This window comes from Myxine glutinosa, chromosome 13, assembly GCF_964187855.1.
Source record: "Myxine glutinosa chromosome 13, kmMyxGlut1.1, whole genome shotgun sequence".
NCBI classification, from domain to species: Eukaryota; Metazoa; Chordata; class Myxini; order Myxiniformes; family Myxinidae; genus Myxine; species Myxine glutinosa.
The window spans coordinates 42909797-42933368 of NC_136273.1; positions in this window are offsets into that span (position 1 = coordinate 42909797).

Sequence of the window (23572 nt, forward strand, 5' to 3'; positions counted from 1 at the left end):
GGAGGTCGACCAAATATCAGATGGAGAGAAGAAATTGAAAAACGTAATGGAGTACGAAGGACTCAAATTGCATTCGTGGAACATCATTTAATGGACTACGTTGAAGGAGGTCTTAGTGACGCTGTGAACAAAATAGTCTGATCAAGTCATATATTGATCTCGGGAAAATAGAGAAGCTTGTTTGTTACATGTCACAAAAGAAGAGAAGGAAGGGGAGGGGGGGAAGGGGAGTGGAGGGGGGGGGGAAGGGGAGGGGAGGAAGGGGGAGGCAGGAGAGGAAGGGGGTTCATACATATATGCTGGTGGGTGAATGTGGCTCATGTTTCTGAGTCGAAGTTAAGTGTGATGCCGATCAGGAAGAAGAAGAAGCCGTACAACCAAATTTGCACACTTCCGGAGTTGTTTGATTTATTTGTATTCAAATGTCTGGTGAATGTTTTGTATTTATTTATGCGAATGCGTACTTGTATATAACTGTCATTAATTTTAGAAAGCTTAGGCACTATTGAGCGATTATTTTAATTAAACTCCAAAAAAATGATCTTAAAAAAAAAAAAAAAAATTTTTTTTTGCCCGAAAACACTCCCAGGCAATCACTGATGCACCTCTGAAAGTTTGACGAAGATCCGTTCAGCCATCTCTGAGAAAAATGGTGACACCGACAGACAGACATCTCTCTCATATAGTGGATGTGCCATGTAACAAACTATCGAAAAGGCCCCTTTATATGGTGTGTGCCATGTAACAAACTATCGAAAAGGCCCCTTTATATGGTGTATGCCATGTAACAAACGATCGAAAAGGCCCCTATATATGGTGTGTGCCAAGTAACAAACTACAGAAAAGGCCCCTATATATGGTGTGTGCCATGTAACAAACTATAGAAAAGGCCCCTGTATATGGTGTGTGCCATGTAACAAACTATAGAAAAGGCCCCTATATATGGTGTGTGCCATGTAACAACCTATCGAAAAGGCCCCTATATATGGTGTGTGCCATGCAACAAACTATAGAAAAGGCCCCTATATATGGTCTGTGCCATGTAACAAACTATAGAAAAGGCCCGTATATATTGTGTGTGCCATGTAACAAACTATCGAAAAGGCCCCTATATATGGTGTGTGCCATGTAACAAACTATCGAAAAGGCTCCTTTATATGGTATGTGCCATGTGGCCAACAATAGAAAAGGCCCGTTTATATGGTGTGTGTGCCATGTAACAAACTATAGAAAAGGCCCCTATACATGGTGTGTGCCATGTGGCCAACAATCGAAAAGGCCCCTTTATATGGTGTGTGCCATGTGACAAACGAAAGAAAAGATAGAGGGGTAAGGAGGGATAGGGAGGAAGGATGGGGGAGAAGGGGGGAACAAGGGGGAGGGGAAAGGGGAGAGAGGGAAGGGGGGCATGCGTGAGGAGGGGATGGGGGGGGGGGAAGGCAGGAGAGAAAGGGGAGGAAGGGAGTTCATCAACTTTCCGTTGAATATATGCTGGTGAATGTGGCGTTCATACCGTTTCTGCGATGTGTGATGCGGAACAGGAAGAAGAAGAAGCCGTACTACCAACTTCATATACTTCCGGAATTGTTTGATTTATTTGTCTTCAAATGTCTGGTGATTGTTTTGTATTTATTTGTGCGAATGTGTACTTGAATATAACTGTCATTAATTTTAAAAAGCTGAGGCACTATCGAGCGATTTCTTTTTTTGCACTCCAAACAAACGATTTTTTTTTTCAATCTACTTATTTATTTTATTTTTTCCCTAAAACACTCCCAGGCACGAACCTCTGTAAGTTTGACGAAGATCCGTCAGCCATCTGAGAAAAATGACGACATACAGACAGACAGACATACAGTCATGTGAAAAAGTAAGTAGACCTCATGTAAGGTTTTGACTTTTTCAACATATTTCAACATACAGCTATTTGGTCTTCATTTCAACAATATTGATAGATAAAGGTGATATAATACAACAAATATCATGAAACATTTACATTTTGTAGTCCATTGTATAATTTAAATAAACATAAATGCAAATTTCGCATGTGGAAAAAGTAAGTGCACCCCTACATTTATCACTACTTCAAAAACCTAAAATTAGAATCAGGTGCACCAGCTCAGGTGCAAATGATTAGAACATCGTTAGAGAGGATCTTGGAGGAACCTGTCTTATTTAAACCTCAGACATTTCGTTTGGTTTGCTCTTTGTTGTTGAAGTGTGCGGCATCACCATGGCAAGATCAATAGAGCTCTCTGAGGCCTTCAGAAAGAAGGCTATAAAACCACCTTTAGAGGCCATTTTTTCCCCGCAAGCGGGGGTTGGCCTTTTCGGGGACCGTGGTTGTTGTTGTTGTTTTTCGGTCCCCTTTTTGAAGCAATGTTTTACGGCCGGATGCCTTTCCTGCCGCCAACCCTTTTTCTCGCCTTTTACGACAAGCAGGGAATTACCAGTGAACTGGTACTCAATTAGCCGACCTCGGAAGGATGACAGGCTGAGTCAACCCCCCTCGCGTTAATTCAGCGATTGACCAGGATTCGAACCCAGGATCCTAGGTATCCTAAGCTGGCACCCTAGCCACTAGCCCAACACCAGGGACGATTGGGAAGGCTATAGATGCCTACGAATCTGGGAAGGGATTTAAAAAGATCTCCAAACAATTTTAAATCAATCATTCGACTGTCCGGAAGATCATCTACAAGAGGAGAAGATTCCAAACAACTGCCAACTTGATCAGGCCAGGCCGCCCCAGCAAGTTCAGCCCGAGAGCAGACCGAAAGATGCTGAAAGAAGTCTCTAAGAACCCCAGAATGTCTTCACGGGACCGACAGGTAGCTCTTGCCACTGTTGATGTCAAAGTGCATGAGTCCACCATTAGAAAGAGGCTGCACAAATTTGATCTACATGGGAGGTGTGCCAGGAGGAAACCTTTGCTGTCCAGAAAGAACATCACGGCAAGACTAAAGTTTGCCAATGAACACCGAGGCAAAGACCAGCACTTCTGGAACAATGTGATCTGGACAGATGAGTCAAAGGTAGAGCTATTTGGCCACAGTACCAGAAGACATTTTTGGCGAAAACCAAAGACAGCATTTGACCACAAGAACCTGCTACCAACTGTAAAGCATTGTGGTGGAAATATTATGGTTTGGGGCAGCTTTGCTGCATCAGGGCCTAGGCAGCTCACCATCATATAATCCACTATGAATTCTTCATTGTACCAGAGGGTGCTTGAGGATAATGTGAGGCCATCTGTCAGAAAGTTGAAGCTCAAACGAAGGTGGACCTTGCAACATGACAATGACCCTAAACATACCAGTAAATCCACCAAGGAATGGCTGAAAAGAAAGAAATGGAGGGTTCTGGGATGGCCAAGTCAAAGCCCGGATCTAAATCCCATCGAGATGTTGTGGGGGGATTTTAAACGAGCTGTGCATGCAAGAAACCCCTCAAACATCGCACAGCTGAAAGAATTCTGCAAGGAGGAGTGGGCAAAATTTTCTCCCAGTCGATGTCAGAGACTGGTAGACAGTTATAAGAAACGCCTACTTGTGGTTGTTTCTGCCAAAGGGGGCAATACCACCTATTAGAGCCAAGGGTGTACTTACTTTTTCCACATGCGAAATTTGCATTTATGTTTATTTAAATTATACAATGGACTACAAAATGTAAATGTTTCATGATATTTGTTGTATTACATCACCTTTATCGATCAATATTGTTGAAATGAAGATCAAATAGCTGTATGTTGAAATATGTTGAAAAAGTCAAAACTTTACATGGGGTGTACTTACTTTTTCACGTGACTGTACACCTCTCTTATATAGTAGATATAGGGGGTTTGACACCATTCAATCAATCAAACTCATATATTAACAAGAAAAAGAGCAATCAGAGATGGCAAACCCTCGCCAGGATGTATTTTCAGTGTTTTTTAGGCTTTTGTGTGAAAACAAATGTGGCGGCCGAACCACGTGACCGATGAAGTAATCATTATTTTTTTTCTAAACTAATTTATTCCTAGATTATGCTCAAGAAATTCATCTTGATCGGCTGAAGTTTTGTACTTGTCGAATTATGACGTCATATTGAGGAACCTATGACATCATCATTAGCATATTTTATTCCCCATGGAGAGTTCTTTACAATGAGCCATATCTCAATTTTTCTATTCAGCACTTTCAGAGATATAGAGGTGCAAATTTTTTCGATTTTTCCAAGATGGCGGCCGAACCACGTGACCTATGACGTCATAATTATCATTTGAAAGTTCTACAGGTGGAGTTGCACCTATGATGAAAATTACCTGTCAATCGGACCAACGGTTGCAGAGAAAATCATATTTATTCTGTGCGGACAAACAAACAAACAAACAAACTAGAACGGGCACTCGGTAGAGCGCATACCTTCGCCGCAGCTACTGTTCTGTACTGTACTAAAATACGATTTTGGACTTTTCGTGACCTTGACCTTGACCTTTGACCCGATTGCTCCCAAAATCTAATCAAATGTGTCCCGTATAATAACCAATCATCCCACCAAATTTCATGCAATTCGGTTGAATACTTTTTGAGTTATGCGAATAACATACACACACACACACACACAGACATACAAATAAATACACAGCGATCAAAACATAACCTTCCGCTTTTGCGAAGGTAACAAACAGACAAACAGTCTCAGATACAATACCCTCTCCCTGGCGAGGATAACAAGTTTGATTATGAAACATCCCTCGTTTACAACTTAATCGTCAATGTTAGAATGAACTCTCAGCGGAAGTTGTGTTCAGTTATACGTCTGACCCCAAAGTCAGAAGGTTTTGGGCTTTTTGAGCACAATGTACCTGCAAAAGGGTTAATAAACATCGTCCTCATTCACCGGTATAGATGTCAACGGGTTCATGTTCCTCGAAGAAACCAAACCGATGGAGCAGCAGAATCCAGAGTCAGCAGGACGAAAATAGTGTCTCATTTTAGCTTCTGTCACGTGTGGATGCGTTTCGGCAGAAGACACGTGTCTGCAACGGCGCGGACAGGACGTCGGTTCCAGTAGGCGGTCGTGTGATCATGTGCCGTCTGAGCTTCCGTGTTGTTACCCTGCGCTCGCGAAGCGAAAACGGGGTTAAGCATTCATGTACGAACGTGTGCCATGTGCCGTACGTGTCTGCGTTTTAAAAATTCATTTTCTCTGCAATTCTTGGTCCGATTCACATGAAATTTTCGCCATAGGAGGGCCTCCTCTTGTGGAATATTTTAATGATTATTATGACGTCATAGGTCTTGTGGTACAGGCGCCATCTTGGAAAAACTTCGCACATGTTTATCTTTGAAAGCACTCCATGGAAAAATTGAGACCTGCCTCATTGTCAACTACTCTACATGGGGAATAACATAAGTTAATGATGATGTCATCTGTGCCTTCGTTATGACGTCATAAATCGACAAATACAACACTTATCTATCCGATCATTATTTTAAAATTTTTAGCAACTGTTGGTCTGATGGACACGAAATTTTCACCATAGGAGCGCCTCCTCCTTTTAGAATATTGCAATGATAATCGTGACGTCATAGGTCATGTGTTACAGGCGTAATCTTGGAAAAACCTAAAAATGTTGCACCTCAATATTTCCAAAACCGTTGTATGGAAAAAATTGAAACGTGGCTCATTGTAAATAACTCCACATGGGGAATAGGTGTTGTTAACGATGACGTCATTGTTGCCGTAATTATGACGTGATAATTCGACAGGGACAACGCTAGTCTGATCAGTTTGAAATGTATTGAGCGTGATCTATGCAACAATTATATTAGAGAATATAAATTTATGATGTCATCGCTCACGTGGTCTGGCAGCCATATTGGATCAAAGAAAAAAAAACGTTCAAAAACAGAAAGTTGCCTCGCAACAATTTGACTGCGCAAGGTAAGTATTCTATGAATACCATGTAGTTTAGCTTCTGTCAAGGAAGGCGAATCTTCGTGTTGGAATCCATACACATGGCTCCGATGAAACGACCATCATTGCAGCAGATGAGCGGTTAAAAAGGCAGCGTTGACGGGAAGCCAGAAGTCATTACCTGTCGTGCTTAATTGAGTGTCAACAGTAATTTCATTTCCGCATCAGACTGCTCGCAAGAACAGGTGACTTAGAATCGGGTCCAAGGTCATTGCCGAGGACAGGTAGCGAATCGAGCTCAGTGCGTTCCGATCCCCCTCGAGAGACCTCGATGCCACCACTTCCAACGGCAACGCTCGTTCATCTGCAGTGGCATTTCTTTGTGCCCCCTAATTTTCACTACCCAGGTGAGAAATGGAGAGTGGCTCGAAGGTGACCACAGTACGAGCGAGCTCCGTGGCCGCTTCGGGGCAAGGAACCTGGCATTTGTTCAGGCTGTCGGTAACCAATGGCCTTTCCCTTTGTGAAATACACCTTGGGCTCCATAACATCCATCAGCAAGGAATGCTCGTGGAAAGGTGTCCGCCTTAACATCCCATCCGTCAAAGAACTCGCTCATTGATTCAACATCCTGTCTGCAAAGCACCGGTCGAGGATCAAACCCAGAATAGACAACTCAAAGGTTAGTGTGCTACCTGTGAACTCACCTGCCAGCATTCTCATCCTTATCGTTTAGAATTTAGATCATTCTCACCATTCATTCTTTTGGCCTCGTTACCCTCACCTGAGGAGATGTTATTGCATTTGAGTCTGTTTGTCTGTCTGTTTGTTTGTTTGTTTGTTTGTTTGTCTGTTTGTTTGTTTGTTTGTCCGCAGAGAATAAATATGATTTTCTCTGCAACCGTTGGTCCGATTGACAGGAAATTTTCACCATAGGTGCAACTCCACCTGTATAATTTTTTTATGATAATTATGACTTCATAGGTCACGTGGTTCGGCCGCAATTTTGAAAAATCGAAAAACTTTGCACCTCCATATCTCCAAAAGTGCTGAATAGAAAAGAATTGAGACATGGCTCATTGTAAAGAACTCTCCATGGGGAATAAAATATGTTAATGATGTCATGGGTGCCTCCATTATGACGTCATAATTCGACAAGTACAAAACTTCATCCTATCAAGATGAAATTTATTGAGCGTCATGTAGGCATAAATTGGTGGAGAAAAAAATAATGACGTCATTGGTCACGTGGTTCGGCCGCCATATTTGTTTTAACACAAAAGCCTTAAAAACCACTGAAAATACATCCTGGCGAGGGTTTACAATCTCTGATTGCTCTTTTTCTTGTTTCTTGTGTGGAGGACGTATGAATACCTAAATTTAATAACACCTGTATTATGCTTCAATCATATCATTGGTAAAGTTCTGAAAAGTATTTCTATTTTTCAACAGTTTCTCTTAAATCACGGTCAACTTGCATACTTTTGGAAAGCCTGTTACTAAGTGCACATGTCACCTTTACAAGAAGACTTATTAATATGGAACAGGTTCGAATGGATGACCGAGATGTAATAGTCTGATATTAGTCTTCAGGGGCTGGCAAGATGGCCTCGGCCCTACAGGTAGGCACATTCACCTCTAAGCCATCTAGTCTGGGTTTGAATCCTGGTCCAGCTATAAACTGTCATCCTGGTGTTTCATTAATGTGTGTGCCATCCCTACGATGGACAATAACATGGAGTCCCGTCTGCTGGCATTGGTCGGTGGACATTAAAGATCTCCACGGTGGTCTTCGCGAAGAGCACGCAAGCTACCTCCTGCACCATGAACAAGTTCCAGATTCCTGCCATAAATACTGCTTTGTCATAGGTAATGTGATAATGACTCCCACAACCTTGGCCATGATAGGAATATATTTTACCATGAATGGAAATTAGTGTTTCTGTGTTGCTGAGTTGTGCTGAAGTTCACAGAAGCTTCCACATTCGGAGTACGTTTTGTTGCAAAAGTGAAAGAGAGAAAAAAAGGAAACCGCGAGTTTTGAACCTTTCCGGTTTTTGTTGGCGCCCGTCCACTGCACAACAGGAGACGGGGATTTGCAATCACGTGTGTGTGTGTGTGTGTGTGTGTGTGTGTGTGTGTGTTTGTGTATATATGTGTGTGTGTGTGTGTGTGTGTGTGTTTGTGTGTTTGTGTGTTTGTGTATTTATGTGTGTGTGTGTGTGTGTTTGTGTGTGTGTGTGTTTGTGTATTTATGTGTGTGTGTGTGTGTGTTTGTGTATATATATATATATGTGTGTGTGTGTGTGTGTTTGTGTGTGTGTTTGTGTATATGTGTGTGTGTGTGTGTGTGTGTGTGTGTGTGTGTATGTTTGGGTGTTTGTGTGTGTGTGTTTGTGTATATATGTGTGTGTGTGTGTGTGTTTGTGTGTTTGTGTGTGTGTGTGTGTGTGTGTGTTTGTGTATATATATATATATATGTGTGTGTGTGTGTGTGTGTGTGTGTGTGTGTGTGTGTATGTGTGTATGTGTGTACGTATGTATGTATGTATGTATGTATGTCGTGAGATCTCGCAAGATCTCACTGGCGAGGGCACGGTTTTTCGAATCGCACACGCTCTCCACGTTTTCGAAGTTAAGTAATTGTTCACAATTGTATTTTTGTCGAAACTGTATTTATCTTTCGGTGTGTGTACCTATAGTGTGTCCCTAGGAAGATTCTCGGTGTTAATCTTCCATACCTGTATAAAAAATCGTCGGTTATTTCATGCAGAGTTTTTTGCGGCCTAGTACCTTGTTTCCTACCTTGAGGCTATGTTTTCTCTCAGCGGTCGATTGTGGTCCATTTACTTTCATTCTCTCAGTTTTTCCCAGTCTTTTCACCCCATACTTCCTTGTTTAAAATCTTAACCAAAAAATAATAATAATAATTTCCTTCTTTGTTCTTATTCGTTGTTCTTATTCGTTTATTCGTTATTCGACCACATATTTCACCCCCATTTTCACCCCATTTCCCCAGATAGTTTTCACTGTTCAATTTTAAAATGTTCAAACATTCTCCTGAAGTACTGTATTCTGTCGTATATTATGACACCTTTTTCTTCTTCTTCTTTAAAAGGTTGCTTTCGACTTGCTCACCAAATCTATTCATTCCAAAAAAAAATTCCATCTCTTACAGTACCTCTTACCTACATTCCCTAAACTCTCCTGCACTCCACCCCACCACCCCCAGCGTCCTCAAACGTATCTCTGACTCGAAGGTCACAAGAAACTCATTTTGCAATAAATGTGCGTTTCCCATTAATCGTACAACACTTTCTAAAATCCAAACTCACCCCTCCCCTCCAAATCTTCCCCATCACCCATCCCTTTCAAATCTCCCCCCTTGCCCCTCCCCTCCTAGACTCCCCCTCGCCCCTCCCCTCCTAAACTCCCCCTCACCCCTCTACTCCAAATCTCCCCCATCTCCCATCCCTTTCAAATCCCCCCCCCCCCCCTTGCCCCTTCCCTCCTAAACTCTCCCCTAACCCCTCCCATCATAAACTCCCCCCTCGCCCCTCCCCTTCAAATCTCCCCACACTCATTTTTTCTCCATTTCCCCCCTCTCACCCCTCCTCCTCAAAGCGTCCTCCCCACTTTTTCCCCCTTCCAACTCTCATGCCCATCTCTCCCAACCTTCTGCCTCGCTCTGCCCCCTCAAATAACACCTCACTATGCCTCACCCAATCACCATCAAACCTTTTGTCCACCCCATCCTTCCCTTTCTCCGAGCTATTCTGAAATCTGTGACACACTTTCAACAGCTCTCCCTGCCTCTTCCTCCTCTTCCACATCTTACCCTACCCCTCCCCCCACCTGTTCTGTATCCGATGCTCCCCCTTCCTCTTCATTAACGGTATGGACCTCAAACATCCGGGGCCTTCGCTCAAACTTGACTGATCTCCCATACAGGTTGCTTCTGACAAACCAGTCTTGATCTGCTTAACAGAAACTTTCCTCCTTCATGATGTCTCTGATTCCTTAACATCTCTCCCGGGTTACTCCCTCCTCCGGTATGATAGACCTGAGCCTCGTCCTGGAGGTGGGGTTGCTATCTTTATCAAAAACTCTCTTCCTCACTCTCCTTGCACTGCCGTCTCTCCACCTCACCCCCAGGAGGACCTCTTCCTATGGCTTCCACTTCCTTTTGTTCATAAGTGTTCTGTACCATCCACCAAACAGAGATGACTTCATCTACATCTCGCTGTCTGATAATATGGACCAACTTCGATCTACTCATCCCAACTCTCTCTTCCTCATATGTGGTGATTTCAATTGTCACCATGCCAGTTGGCTGGGTGTGGGTACCTCTCTCACCAGCCATGGATCCTCAGCAAAGGACTTCTGTGACTCATTGGGACTGATACAATCTGTCAATTTCCCGACCCGGATCTCAGTCAACGGAGCATCTTCTCTTCTAGACTTGGTTATGACTAACTTCCCTGCAAATGTCTGCTGCTCTTCTTCTGCTCCAATCGGCTCATCTGATCATGTGCTTGTTAAAGTAGGCATCTCTCTGACCATTCTCAGGGAGCCTCCACAGCATCGACGAGTCTGGCATTTCACTCAGGCCAACTGGCACGGTGTTCAAGCAGCCATCAATGGGACTGGTCTCCCATCTCTACCGACTCTGACATCAACTCATCCTGGGAATTCTTCCAAAGTAAATTGCTCTCTCTCATGCACAGATTTATCCCATCTCATCTTCAGTTGTCATACCCTTCCTCCCGTCCATGGTACACGGAATCTTGTGGTGAGGCAGTTGCCCAGAAACAACTTGCCTTTGCCTCCTGGAAAGCAAATCCAACGGAAGGAAATCTCATTTCCTTTCACAAAGCCCGAAACAAGTGTGTGTCCACCCTCAGGAGAGCCAGGAAAGGATATCTTTGCACTCTCAAGACCGAACTCTCAAACCTGTCTCCCTCTTCCAAATCCTGGTGGCATCTGGTCAAATCCGTTTCTGGTGTTTGTTCCCCCTCCTTCCCATCCCTTACCTCAAATGGCTACACAGCTGACTCCGCACGTGAAAAAGCTGAATGCCTCAACGCTGTGTTTGCCTCTAAATCTTGTGTCCAAAACCCATCCCTCTCTGTACCCACCGTACCCAGTCGTACCCAGCTGCTCCTGGACTCTTTGTCCCTTCCTCCTGACAAGGTGGAAAAGTTTCTGTCAACCCTCGACTCTGATTCTGCAACTGGACCTGACGGCATCAGCCCACGGGTCCTAAAATCCTGTTCTGCCGCTCTTTCACTCCCTCTCTCTGTTCTCTTCCCCCTCTCTTTTGCTCAAGGTCATCTGCCATCAGCTTGGAAATCAGCCAACATCATCGTTTCACACAAAAATGTGCAAAAACATATCCTAGCAACTACAGACCAATCAGCCTTCTCCCAATTATCAGCAAAGTCATGGAATCCATCATTGCTTCAGATATCAAATGTTTCCTCTTCTCAAATGGCTTGATCTCTGATCATCAATTTGGATTCAACACCTGGTCACTCTACTCTGGACATGCTGCTTCTGCTGTCTCAACAATGGATGGAGGTCCTCAATGCCAAACAGGAAATTAGAGCTGTCTCCCTCGACATATCACGTGCCTTCGATACGGTCTGGCACCCCGCTCTGCTCACCAAACTCTCCTCCTTTGGTATCCATGGAAATGTCCACGCATGGCTGGCGGACTTCCTCTCTAGTCGTCGTGAACGTGTGGTCCTGAATGGGTTTCTCTCATCTCCCCTTCCTGTTCAGGCTGGAGTTCCCCAAGGCAGTGTTCTGGGCCCTGTGCTTTTTCTGGTCTTCATCAATGATCTCTCTGACTCTTTAAAATCCTGTCTCTCTCTTTGTTGATGACTCCACTCTCTGCCGCTCCATTCCTCATCCCTCAGATCGGCAGTCTGCAGCATCCTCACTCTATACATACCTGGACAAAACCACAGACTGGTCAAACAAGTGGAACATGTCTTTCAATCCTGACAAATCTCACACTAACTATGTCTCTCTGAAAAGACCGATTGGACAACCCTCCCATCCACTTTCTGAATAATCCTCTCCAAGAAGTTCTGTCACTCAAGCTTTTGGGTCTCACTATCTGCCATGATCTTTCCTGGGGAAAACCACATTTCCAATCTGGCCTCCAAAGCCAGTCGCCGACTGGGCATCCTCAGTCGTGCGAAGTCCTTCCTTGGTACACCTGAGCTCCTCACCACATACAAGGCTTTCATCCGCAGCTCAATGGAATACTGTTCTCCCCTCTGGGCTGGTGCTCCTGCCTCACACCTAGCTCGGCTTCACGCTGTTGAAACCAAAGCTTTCAGAATCATTGGAATCTCACACGATGAAGCTAACTCCGAGGGCCTTTCACTCACTCACCGCAGGCAGTTTGGTGGTCTTTCTGTGTTCTACCGACTCCTCTCCGGCCTAGCTCCCCCAGCTCTCTCTGTGCTCTGTCCCCCAAATATTCCTACAGGTCGCACAAGATCCGCCTGCAACCCTCTTATGGTTAAACTGCCAAATCAAGACTCTCTGCTCACCTTCACTCTTTCATTCCTCTTTTCTCCCGCCTCTGGAACAAACTCCCTCACTCCCTTCAATCCCACTCCTCCCTCCAGGTCTTTAAAACAGCTGTTCACCACCATCTCTTATCTTCCCCCATCCAAAACCTTGATCTTTTGTACCCCTGCTAATTTCACCCCAGATTCACTTTTTTGAAATACAAACTTCCTTCCTGGAAGTCTTTGCAGTGTCCTTGTGTTTCTCCTTCTCCCATGCCTCCTCCCCCCCCCCCCAAGCCCTCTCCCTCCCACAGATCTCCCGATATCCCTGCTCTCAAATGTTGTGTTTGTGTGCTTTCTTCTCTCAACATCTTGGCTACCGCTACCCTTATTATATACTTTTTGTGTCTGTTTGATTTTTTGTGTGATAAATGTTAGCTCTTTCACGAGCCTCGATCCTGTATACAAAAAAAAAAATGTCGAAATCACATAAAATCGTCAATTTTCAACCGATTGACCTGAAATTAAAATAATTTGCATATCGGGTCACTGAATTAGATCACTTATCAAGGTCGGAGTCGTTTTGCTTTAGATCAAAAGGTCAAAGGTCAAGGTTGCATAAAATTGATCATTTTCATCCAATTGACCTGAAATTTTCAGAATTTGTATATTGGGTCACTGAATTAGATCACTTATCAAGGTGGGAGTCGTTTTGCTTTAGATCAAAAGGTCAAAGGTCAAGGTTGCATAAAATTGATCATTTTCATCCAATTGACCTGAAATTTTCAGAATTTGCATATCGGGTCACTGAATTAGATCACTTATCAAGGTGGGAGTCGTTTTGCTTTAGATCAAAAGGTCAAAGGTCAAGGTTGCATAAAATTAACAATTTTCATCTGATTGAGATGAAATTTTAAGAATTTGCATATTGGTTTCCAATCAAAAGCTAGAGGCTGATTATGTTTGTTTCGATCTAAAGCTCAAAGGTCATGGCTGCATAAAATCATCAATTTTTTTTTTTAACTTATCGTTATTTTGAGCAAATGGAGGAAGAAGAAGACGTCTGAATACAAATGGACGCGGGCGGGCTTTGCATTTTCAGATGCTTTCTCGTTTCTTTTTCTTTTTGTCTTTAATGTATCTAATTGGAAACTTAAGTCTCTTGATTTAAATCATGCATGGTATAATGCTTTCCCATCACGTGAGGAAGAAACGTCTCGCTGATGGTTCATCTGCTCGGAAGTAACATGAAAACAATATGTCGGCCACTCGAGGTGACGGTGCATAAACCACCTTGTTGCCACCAACACGAATAAATATCCCTTCAAGCATTTCTTACACCCATCGCTGGATTTAAATAATCTCTCTTCTTATTCTGCTTTGAATCTTAAATAACGGCAGGTCGGATGGCCATGGAGCTCGCACTTGGTCACCTTCGAGCGGTGGCTCTCGAGCCAGTCTCAATTCCTCACCTGGGTAGTGAAAGCCAGGGGGCACAAATGAGTGTGTGTGTGTGTGTGTGTGTGTGTGTGTGTGTGTGTGTGTGTGTGTGTGTGTGTGTGTGTGTGTGCATGCGCGCACGTGCACAGGTGCGCACCCACACACGTTTCCCAACACCGTTTATGGTTCTGTCCTTTCGTTTGCTCTGACAATGACAATGATTTCATGCAAAAGTTTTCCAAAAGGAATTGCATCCATTTATTAAAGGAAGCATTTGCATGTGGTCATGACTCATGTCAGTGACTCGGCCCAGTTAATCAAAGACAGCAATCCATGCAATGAGGGTGCAACGGAGGATAAGAAGAAACCCATTCGAGCAACGACGAAGCACAGGAATCTCCCAAAGGGTTAAATTTGTGCTTGAATTTAGTCAATTGGAGAAGAACAAAGTAGAAAATTATTCACTATCAAAATGTCTTGTAGGAATTGGAACCAACTATACACCCCATCGGATGTAAATAATTCCAGAGGAATTCTATAGGATGACCATATCATAAAGGATGTTTCATGGCATAAGATCCTTTAGGAATGGTTCATGTAGGATGTGTTTTTTATGCCTCCGTTGACGAAGTCGCCAGACGCATTATGTTTTCAGGTTGTCCGTCCGTCCCTGATTGGTTTTCGTTACCGCGATAACTCGAGAACGGCGAAAGGGATCTTAGTCAAACTTGGTGCAGCTACAGTCGTGGCCAAAAATATTGGCACCCTTGCACTTCTTTCAAATAATTCACCATTTCTTCCAGAAAATTGTTGAAATAAAAAAATATTTTGGTATCCACATTTGTATTTCTTTGGTTTGCAGTGGAACAAAACAAAAAAAGCTGAAAAATTACTAAATCTTATCTTATTCCACACAGAAATCTTAAAATGGCCCGGACAATAGTATTGGCACTTTTTAGAAGTTGTTAGAAATAATTAAAATTCAAGCAGGTGATTCTCCTTTACTTTGGAATTGATCTCACCTGTGGTGAATTGCAGGTGCCTGCAATATAAAATCACTCATTCAACCAGTTTGAATAGAGAAAATGAGTCATTCTGCTGTTTTGTGTCTGTGTGTGTGCCTCAATGAACATGGAGAAAAGAAAGAAAACGAGAACATTGTCTGAGGAGGTCAGACACAAGATTGTAGCCAAGCATGGACAATCTCAAGGCTACAAGTCCATCTCCAGAGATCTTGATGTTCCTGTGTCCATTGTACACAATGTTATCAGGAAGTTTAAGGCCCATGGCACTGTAGCCAACCTCCCTGCACGTGGCCGCAAGAGCAAAACTTGCTCGTAGATTGCAGCGAAGGATTGTTCGAATGGTGGAGAAAGCACCTTGATCGACTGACAAACAAATTCAAGCTGACCTTCAGACACAAGGTGCAACAGTTTCAACTCACACCATCCATCACCAACTCATTGAAAGGGCTCTATGGTAGGAGACCCAGGAGGACCCAACTGCTGAGAGAGAGACATAAGAAAGCCCGACTGAAGGTTTCCAAAACACACCTGAACAAGCCAAAATCCTACTGGGAGAATGTCTTGTGGACAGGTGAGACCAAATTAGAGCTTTTTGGTAAAGCACATCATCTCTATGTTTACAGAAAACAAAATGAAGCCTTCAAAGAAAAGAACACCTTCCTACAGTAAAACATGGAGGAGGTTCAGTGAAGTTTTGGGGTTGCTTTTCTCCCTCTGGCACTGACTATCTTGAATGTGTGCATGGCATCATGAAATCAGGAGATTACCAAGGCATTTTGGAGAGCAATATTCAACCCAGTGTCAGAAAGCTGGGTCTCCTTCGAAGATCATGGGTCTGCAGCAGGATAATGACACCGAACACACTTCAAAAAGCACCCAGGAATGGTTCAAGCAAAACACTGGACTGTTCTGAAGTGGCCAGCAATGAGTCCAGATCTAAATCCCATTGAACACCAGTGGGCAAATCTGAAAACAGCATTTAGGAGAAGACACCCATCAAATCTGGGAGAACTGGAGTAGTTTGCACAAGAAGAGTTTGCCAAACTGCCATTAGAGAGGTGTAGGAAGCTCATTCATGGCTATAGAAAGCGCTTGACTACAGTTATTTTGTCGAAAGGCCGTGCTACCAAATATTAAATCGAGAGTGTCAATAATTATGTCAATGCCGTTTATTTTTATTTTTTGAATTAAAAGGATATCATAATTTGTTAATCAAAAACAAAGGTTCTGTCATATTAACAGTGAAATAAAGAATTGTGGAGACCAAATACTTTTATTAAATTCAACTTATTTTTGAGAAAATTGTGAGTTGTTTAAAAAAAGTGCAAGGGTGCCAATATTTTTGGCCACGACTGTATGTATCTATCTATAATTCCACTAATCTCTGTCTGTGTGTGTGTGTGTATGCGACCGCTGTTTCTCGACAACTACCGGTCCGATATACTTGAAACTTGCCAGGTATATTGCTGGGGACCCGAGGATGTGCCTTTTCAAGGTTTCATATTAATCGGACAAGTAGTTACCGAGCTATGTCCAAAAAACGATTCAACCAATCAGAGAGCAGCGAGCTATCACGTGTGCCGAACGTGCCGAACAGACTCTGCCTCGGACGGCACATTTGAGAGCGTATTCATTTATTTCACGTTGGCAAACTATGTTGGCGTTAAACTATGTTTTAAAACTAATTAAAACTACTTTGCGATTCATCGTAACTGCGATTCGTAACTGCCGTTCGCTTTGGCTTTGCGAATGGACCAAACCATTTCATGTAAATAGAGGGGGGGGATTGTCACCGTACTCGCAAGCCGTTCGCTTTGGACCAAACCATTTCATGTAAATAGAGGGGGGGGATATAATTTTAGATATAGATATAGTATGGGCATGCCCTAGTAATGATAATGAGGTAAAGATTAACTGATTATATTTTGGGGTCAGGAGGTCAAAGGGCAAAGGTCAGAGGTCATTTTAGGTAAAAGTCCTGTTACCATAATAACTTGTGAACCAGTGATGGGATTCTGACCAAATTTGGTACAATTATGTAGAATGATGTAATGATGAACTGATTTGATTTTGGGGTCAACAGGTCAAAGGTCAAAGTCTGTTATAGGTCTATAACTTGAGAACGGCTGAAGTGATATAATACAAACTTGGTACAGGTAGGTCTGAAGGTTTTAAAGATTAACTGATTTGATTTTTGGGGCAAAGGTCAAAGGTCAAAGTCTGTAATAGGTCTATAACTTGAGGACGGCTGAAGTGCTCTAATTCAAACTTGGTACAGGTATGTATCATAATGTAAAGATTAACTGATCATAATTTGGGGCCAAGAGGTCAAAGGTCAAAGGTCAAATTCTGTAATAGATCTATAACTTGAGAACGGCTGAAGGGATCCAATTCAAACTTGGTACAGGTATGTATAATGATGTAAAAATTAAATGATTCGATTTTTGTATCCCAAGGTCAAAGGCCAAAGGTCAGAGGTCATGTCAGGTAAAAATGTGATAACTTTTGAATACCTGAAGGGATTTAAATGAAAACTTGGTACAAGTATGTATAATGATGTAAACATGAACTGCTTGAATTTTGGGGTCAAGAGGTCAAAGGTCAGAAGTCATGTCAGGTATAAATGTGATAACTTGAGAACAGCTGAATTGATTTAAATCAAACTTGGTACAAGTATTATAATGATGTAATAATGTGGGTGGAGGCAAATCAGTCGCCATCATGACGTCGAAGAGTTTCGTTCTAGTTTAATACATAATCGAGACTCATGGAAAGGTGAGGAGACAGAGGGTTAAAAGACAATGCACCGACAGTGAGGCAGCAGGTGGATGAAACAAGCAAGGGAATGAGGAGAGGGGAGGGAAGGAAACACAGCAACCTTTAAGAGTGGTGCGTCAGGTAGGGTCAATAGGGGTAGAAAACATCCTTCCTTCCAAGTATGGAAGGAGGAGGGGGTGACATACTGACATGTGATGGTGGTGCACCACTAACTGCATAAACCCTGGAGAAAAAAGTGGGAATGTATTACAACTCTGGTAGGGAGTTCCATGAACGAGAGAAAATAGGATTGAATAAAAGAGTCGATGGAGGAGTGCATTCATTCTTGATTTTAAAAGGTTAACCAGGAAGGAGTGGAAGAACATGTACATTCTGGAGGAGCTGGGGAGGGTCAGAGAGTTGAGAGAGCTAGACCGGAGGTTAGGAGGTAAAACAAAAAATAACAAGAAGAAAAGGACATAAAATATCATAGCCATAGGCCCCGTGGTTTTAGTAATTAATTTGAAGACCCTCTCATGAGCTGTTGATGCTCCTATGGTTAGCAGCGAGTGCCCCGGAAGCAGTAAGCACATGTACGGTCCACCAGAGGACCTGGGTTCGATTCCTGGTCTGGGCATGTAATTTCCCCACATATGTCAATTAATTAGTTATAAGCCTGTTCATATATATATATATATGTATACATATAGATGTAACATCAATGAAGGGATGGCACACACATTGATGAATCACAGGGATGAGACAGTGTGTACCTGGGTCGGGATTCAAACACAGGCTAGATAGCTTACAGGGAAGTTCACATACCTTTAATGCAGGCTATCCTGCCAGCCCCTACAAGTCTACATTTTAATGACCGTATACGTATTAGTGTTGTTATTCACAACATAAACTAATCTTATGGAAATAGCATCATAAATGTTCCCAGGTGCCCACTGGCTCTGCGTGTGTATGACCAGCATCATCTAAACCAAAGATGATCGATTTATCTGACGCCAGGTGAGCGGCCAAATCCTCATCACCACAAATGTAGACAGGTGTGGGAGGATCTTTCAATGTTTCATCCTCTCGCCACTGGGTCGAGCAGGCGGAAAGAATACATACGGAGCAGCTCGTATGCTTTCTACCAATCAGCTCGCAAATTGCATGCAAAACGCTCATCTCTGTTCACTCGGGATGTTCACATATTTAATGAATCGATTTAATGCGTTCGTGTCATGAGTCATAAGTGGACAGAGCAGTTTGTGCACACCACATAAAGTATGAAATCGAGAAGGCACATCCAAATTACAGGTAGAAATTGAAAAGTTGGAATAAAAACCATAAACAAAAAGGCCACAAACGCACAGGAATCTTAAATGGGACAGTTATTCTCCGAGGACTCGCAAGACATTGAGAAATGAAACTGAACAAATGCTTTCACTTGGCCCTCTCGAGCTCGTCTCGTGAGATGGACTTTGCAAAGTTGAGCAAATTTAAATACCAGGCACACTTTGATTGGGCCTGCGCATTGCTTTAGCCATATTACCATCACATTACCTGTTCCGATGGGACGGATGGAGACCGCATTAGGTCAACATTTGACACTCGGATTACCAGCTTTCACCGGAGGTTCCGCATGGGCTGCGTACGGTGATCGAGTCACACGAGCTTGGGGTGTTTTGGTGAAAAGAACAAGGCCGAAAGCAATTCGACCCCTGCACGAAAAAAGAATAAATTCTGCCAGTCAGATAGGGGATTTCATCTCACACCAGAGACAAGGCCTCATGCAAATGAAATTATTTTGTTGGCAAGGGCAACGCGGCTAAGAAACGGAGCGGAGTAGACGGGGAAAGGAGATATATTCCCATTTATTAAATGACCAGGCATTTTTACACGTTGCTTCGCTGACGGATTTAATCAAAAGACATCATGTTGTACTTCACAAACATTCTCTCTTCAATCCCACTCCACCCTCCAAGTCTTTAAAACAGCTGTTCACCACCATCTCTTATCTTCCCCCATCCAAAACCTTGATCTTTTCTACCCCCGCTAATTTCACCCCAGTTCCACTTTTTTGAAATACCAACTTCTGTCCTGGAAGTCTTTGGTGTCCTTGTGTTTTATACTTCTCCCTCCCCCTCCCCCCCCCCTTCCCACGCCTCCTCCCCCCAAGCCCTCTCCCTTCCACACATCTCCCTGCTCTCAAATGTTGTGTTTGTGTGCTTCCCCTTCTCTCCCCATCTTGTTTTCCGCTCCCTCTTTTTATATATTTTGTTTGTCTGGTTGATTTGTTTGTGAAGTAAATGTTAGCTCTTTCACGAGCCTCGATTCAGTATACAAAAAAAAAATTAAAAAAAAATTCTTCACCCGATCATTTGCCCGAGGTCATCTTCCGTCTGCTTGTAAATGTAAGTTAGCTAACACCAGTCAATCAGCCTTCTTCTGCTTCTTCTTCTTAAGGGCCACAATTATTCCCATGTTCTTGTGGGATTGGTTGAGGGGATTGTAATGTCTTTGTTATAAATATGTGGTCACGCAGATCGGATCAAGCACCATCTTTATTCCAGGCAACGGCAACACAGGCTTCACTCGGCCCCGCCCACAGCGGCCTCACTCGGCCCCGCCCACAGCGGCCTCACTGCGCCCCGCCCACGGCACTACACTCCTCCCCACTTAAGTCACATTGTCTTTCAAATATGCTGGTCGCACAATGCGTCTCGAAGAAACATGCAGCAATTGGGCCGTGGACACGACAGGCGACGGTGGGGCATTGGAAACGGATGACGGCTCCCCACCAGACATCAAACTCGGCTCAACTGAAACCGGAGGAACATCCACACTACTCTCACTGCCAAGAACATCCGGCTCCACAGATGAATGGGCAGCTGGTGGAAATGTGGTCACGGGCACCTCGATGGATGAGAACGCATCGCACGGCGGAACGGAAATGGTTGTGTGTGAATGACCGGACCCGCAAGCCAACAATTGTTTCACATGACGTTTCCAATAATTAATTAATTAATTGATAAGTCAATAAATCAAAAATATCATTTGCAGCCAAATCACTTGGTCATTGGCATGTCCAAATATCAGCTTCCTAGCTCAAAGGGTGCCCGAGATAATGCCCAGAAGAGAAAGGAAATAAATAAGTACTTAATTAATCGACAATAATTAAGTAACTAATCAATTAATTGATTAATCAAAAAACTAAAAATACCGTTTTTGACAAAGTACTTCCTCACTATTGTGCCGAAATTTCAGCTTCCTAGCTCAAATGCTGGCTAAGATATCGCCCGGACAAACAATAAAGAAAACAAGTACACATACATTCAAAGTACACCGCCCCATGCCAAATAATTAAATATGCTGCAGCGCGGCATTGCCGGGGCGCCTCCGGCGCCCGGCAATACCGCAGTGCAGCTCATTGAGGCTGCATTGGGAGGGAGAGGTGTACACTAATTGATTGATTAATTGTATAATTAAAATCAATAAAAGATTATCACAAAATATTTTCATAATCAATTGGCTAATCGCATAACTAAACCACTAGTGCTTCATCCGAAGATGTATCTTTTAGAAATTTAATTAAATAAGTCATTTATAAAAAATTAAATAATTAATTGATTACTCAATAAATAATTAATCGATTAATCAATAAATACTTAATAGATGAAATGATTAATCAATAAATCAAAAATATCCTTGATAGCCACATCACTTGGTCACTCATGTCCAAATATTAGCTTCCCAGCTCAAAAGGTGCCTGAGATATTGGCCAAATGAGAAAGAAAATATATAAATGATTAATAATGAAAATAAATAAATAATAATCATAAAAAAATTAAATTATTAATCAATTTGGTCAGAGAACACATAAACTACCACTATTTCATCAGAATCTGTAACTTAAAAAAAAAAATTTTTTTTGTCATTAATCGAATAATTAAATAATTAATCGATTAATTGATTAATTAATAAATCAAAAATATCCTTTGCAGCCAAATCACCTGGTCATTGGCATGTCCAAATATCAGCTTCCTAACTCAAAAGGTGCCTGAGTTAATAATGGTCAGAAGAGAAATGAAATTTAATTAATTAAATAAGTACTTAATTAAACGCTAATAATTAAATAACTCCTCAATTAATTGATTATTCAAAAAACAAAAAATACCGTATTTGACAAAGGACTTGCTCACTACTGTGCCGAAATTTCAGCTTCCTAGCTCAAAGGATGGCTGAGATATCGTCCGGACAACCAAGAAAACAAACAACCAGAGTGAAAACTGAGTACTCTCTTTCAGCGTGCGTCACTGCCGAGCCCCCTTTGGTGCCCAGCAATGACGATTTGCAATGCCTGGAGGTGGCATAGGAAAGGAGCGGTGTACAACAAACAAACAACCTGATTGAAAACTGAGTACTCCCTTTCAGTGCGGGTCATTGCCGGGCCCCCTTCGGTGCCCGGCGGATGGCATAGGAAAGGAGCGGTGTACAACAAGTACAGATACATTTGAACACAAATAATCAAACAATACCGGAAGCGGTCGAAGTTGGTGGTAAGGCTTCTTCTTCTTACTGAACGTCATCATACTTAACTCATCAACGTTAACAACACATTCTCCAGCAGATATTCAACAAAAAGGTAAAATGATGATTTGACATTTGTGATGGATTCTGATTTGGATGTAATTATATTTGCCCTCCTTTCAAAGATGTTATTGTTTCTTTTTCGCTTGAGCAACTCCGGGTACTCCAGTTATAAACGCTTTTATACTTTACTCGGGGTACAAATACAAATACAACTTTGTCTGGGGGGTAACATCGGCTATGTGGCTGCGGCCTCATTCAGGGGTCTGGGAGACCGGGAGAGGGGCGTACATTCTCTATGTAAATGTGTACCGTGTAGCGAGCGCCACCTGATCATGGTGGTAGAGGGTATTACAATTTCCTCTTTTACCTGGGCTACACTGAGGTTATGAAGCACTCTTTGCATGGGTAAATTTTTCCTCCTTTCCGTACACCCCCGCCCCCCTTTCCCCCAATAGCCAACCCTCCCTCCAAAAGATGTATATGTAGTATATCTTTGCCGTCACTCTCCCCCAACCAACACCCCCAGACCCCCCCCCCCCCCTCAGTGGGTACTCCTGCTAGTACTATATATGTATGTATATATATATATACATATATACAGTGCATTCAGAAAGTATTCAGACCCCTTCACTTTTTTCACATTTTGTTATGTTGCAGCCTTTTGCTGAAATCGTTTAAATTCATTTTTTCCCTCATCAATCTACACTCAATACCCCATAATGACAAAGAGAAAACAGGATTATAGAAAGTTTTGCAAATTTATTAAAAGGAAGCCTCTCCTCAGTGAAAGACACATGAAAGCCCACTTGGAGTTAGCAAAAAAGCACCTAAAGGCCTCTCAGAATGTGAGAACCAAGATTCTGCGGTCTGATGAAACCAAGATTGAACTGTTTGGCTTCCGTCTGGCCACTCTGCCATATAGCCCAGATCGGTGGAGTGTTGCAGTGATGGTTGTCCTTCTGGAAGTTTCTCCCATCTCCACACAGGATCTCTGGAGCTCAGCCAGAGTGACCATCGGGTTCATGGTCACTTCTCTTACCAAGGCCCTTCTCCCCCGATTGCCCAGTTTGGCCGGGCGGCCAGCTCTAGAAAGATTCCTGGTTGTTCCAAACTTCTTCCATTTAAGAATTATGGAGGCCACTGTGCTCTTGGGAACCTTCGATGCAGCAGAAATTTTTTGTCGGCTTCCGCAGATCTGTGCCTCGACACAATCCTGTCTGAGCTCTGCAGGCAGTTCCTTCGACCTCATGGCTTGAATTTTGCTCTGATATGCATTGTCAGCTGTGAGACCTGATATAGACAGGTGTGTGCCTTTCCAAATCATGTCCAATC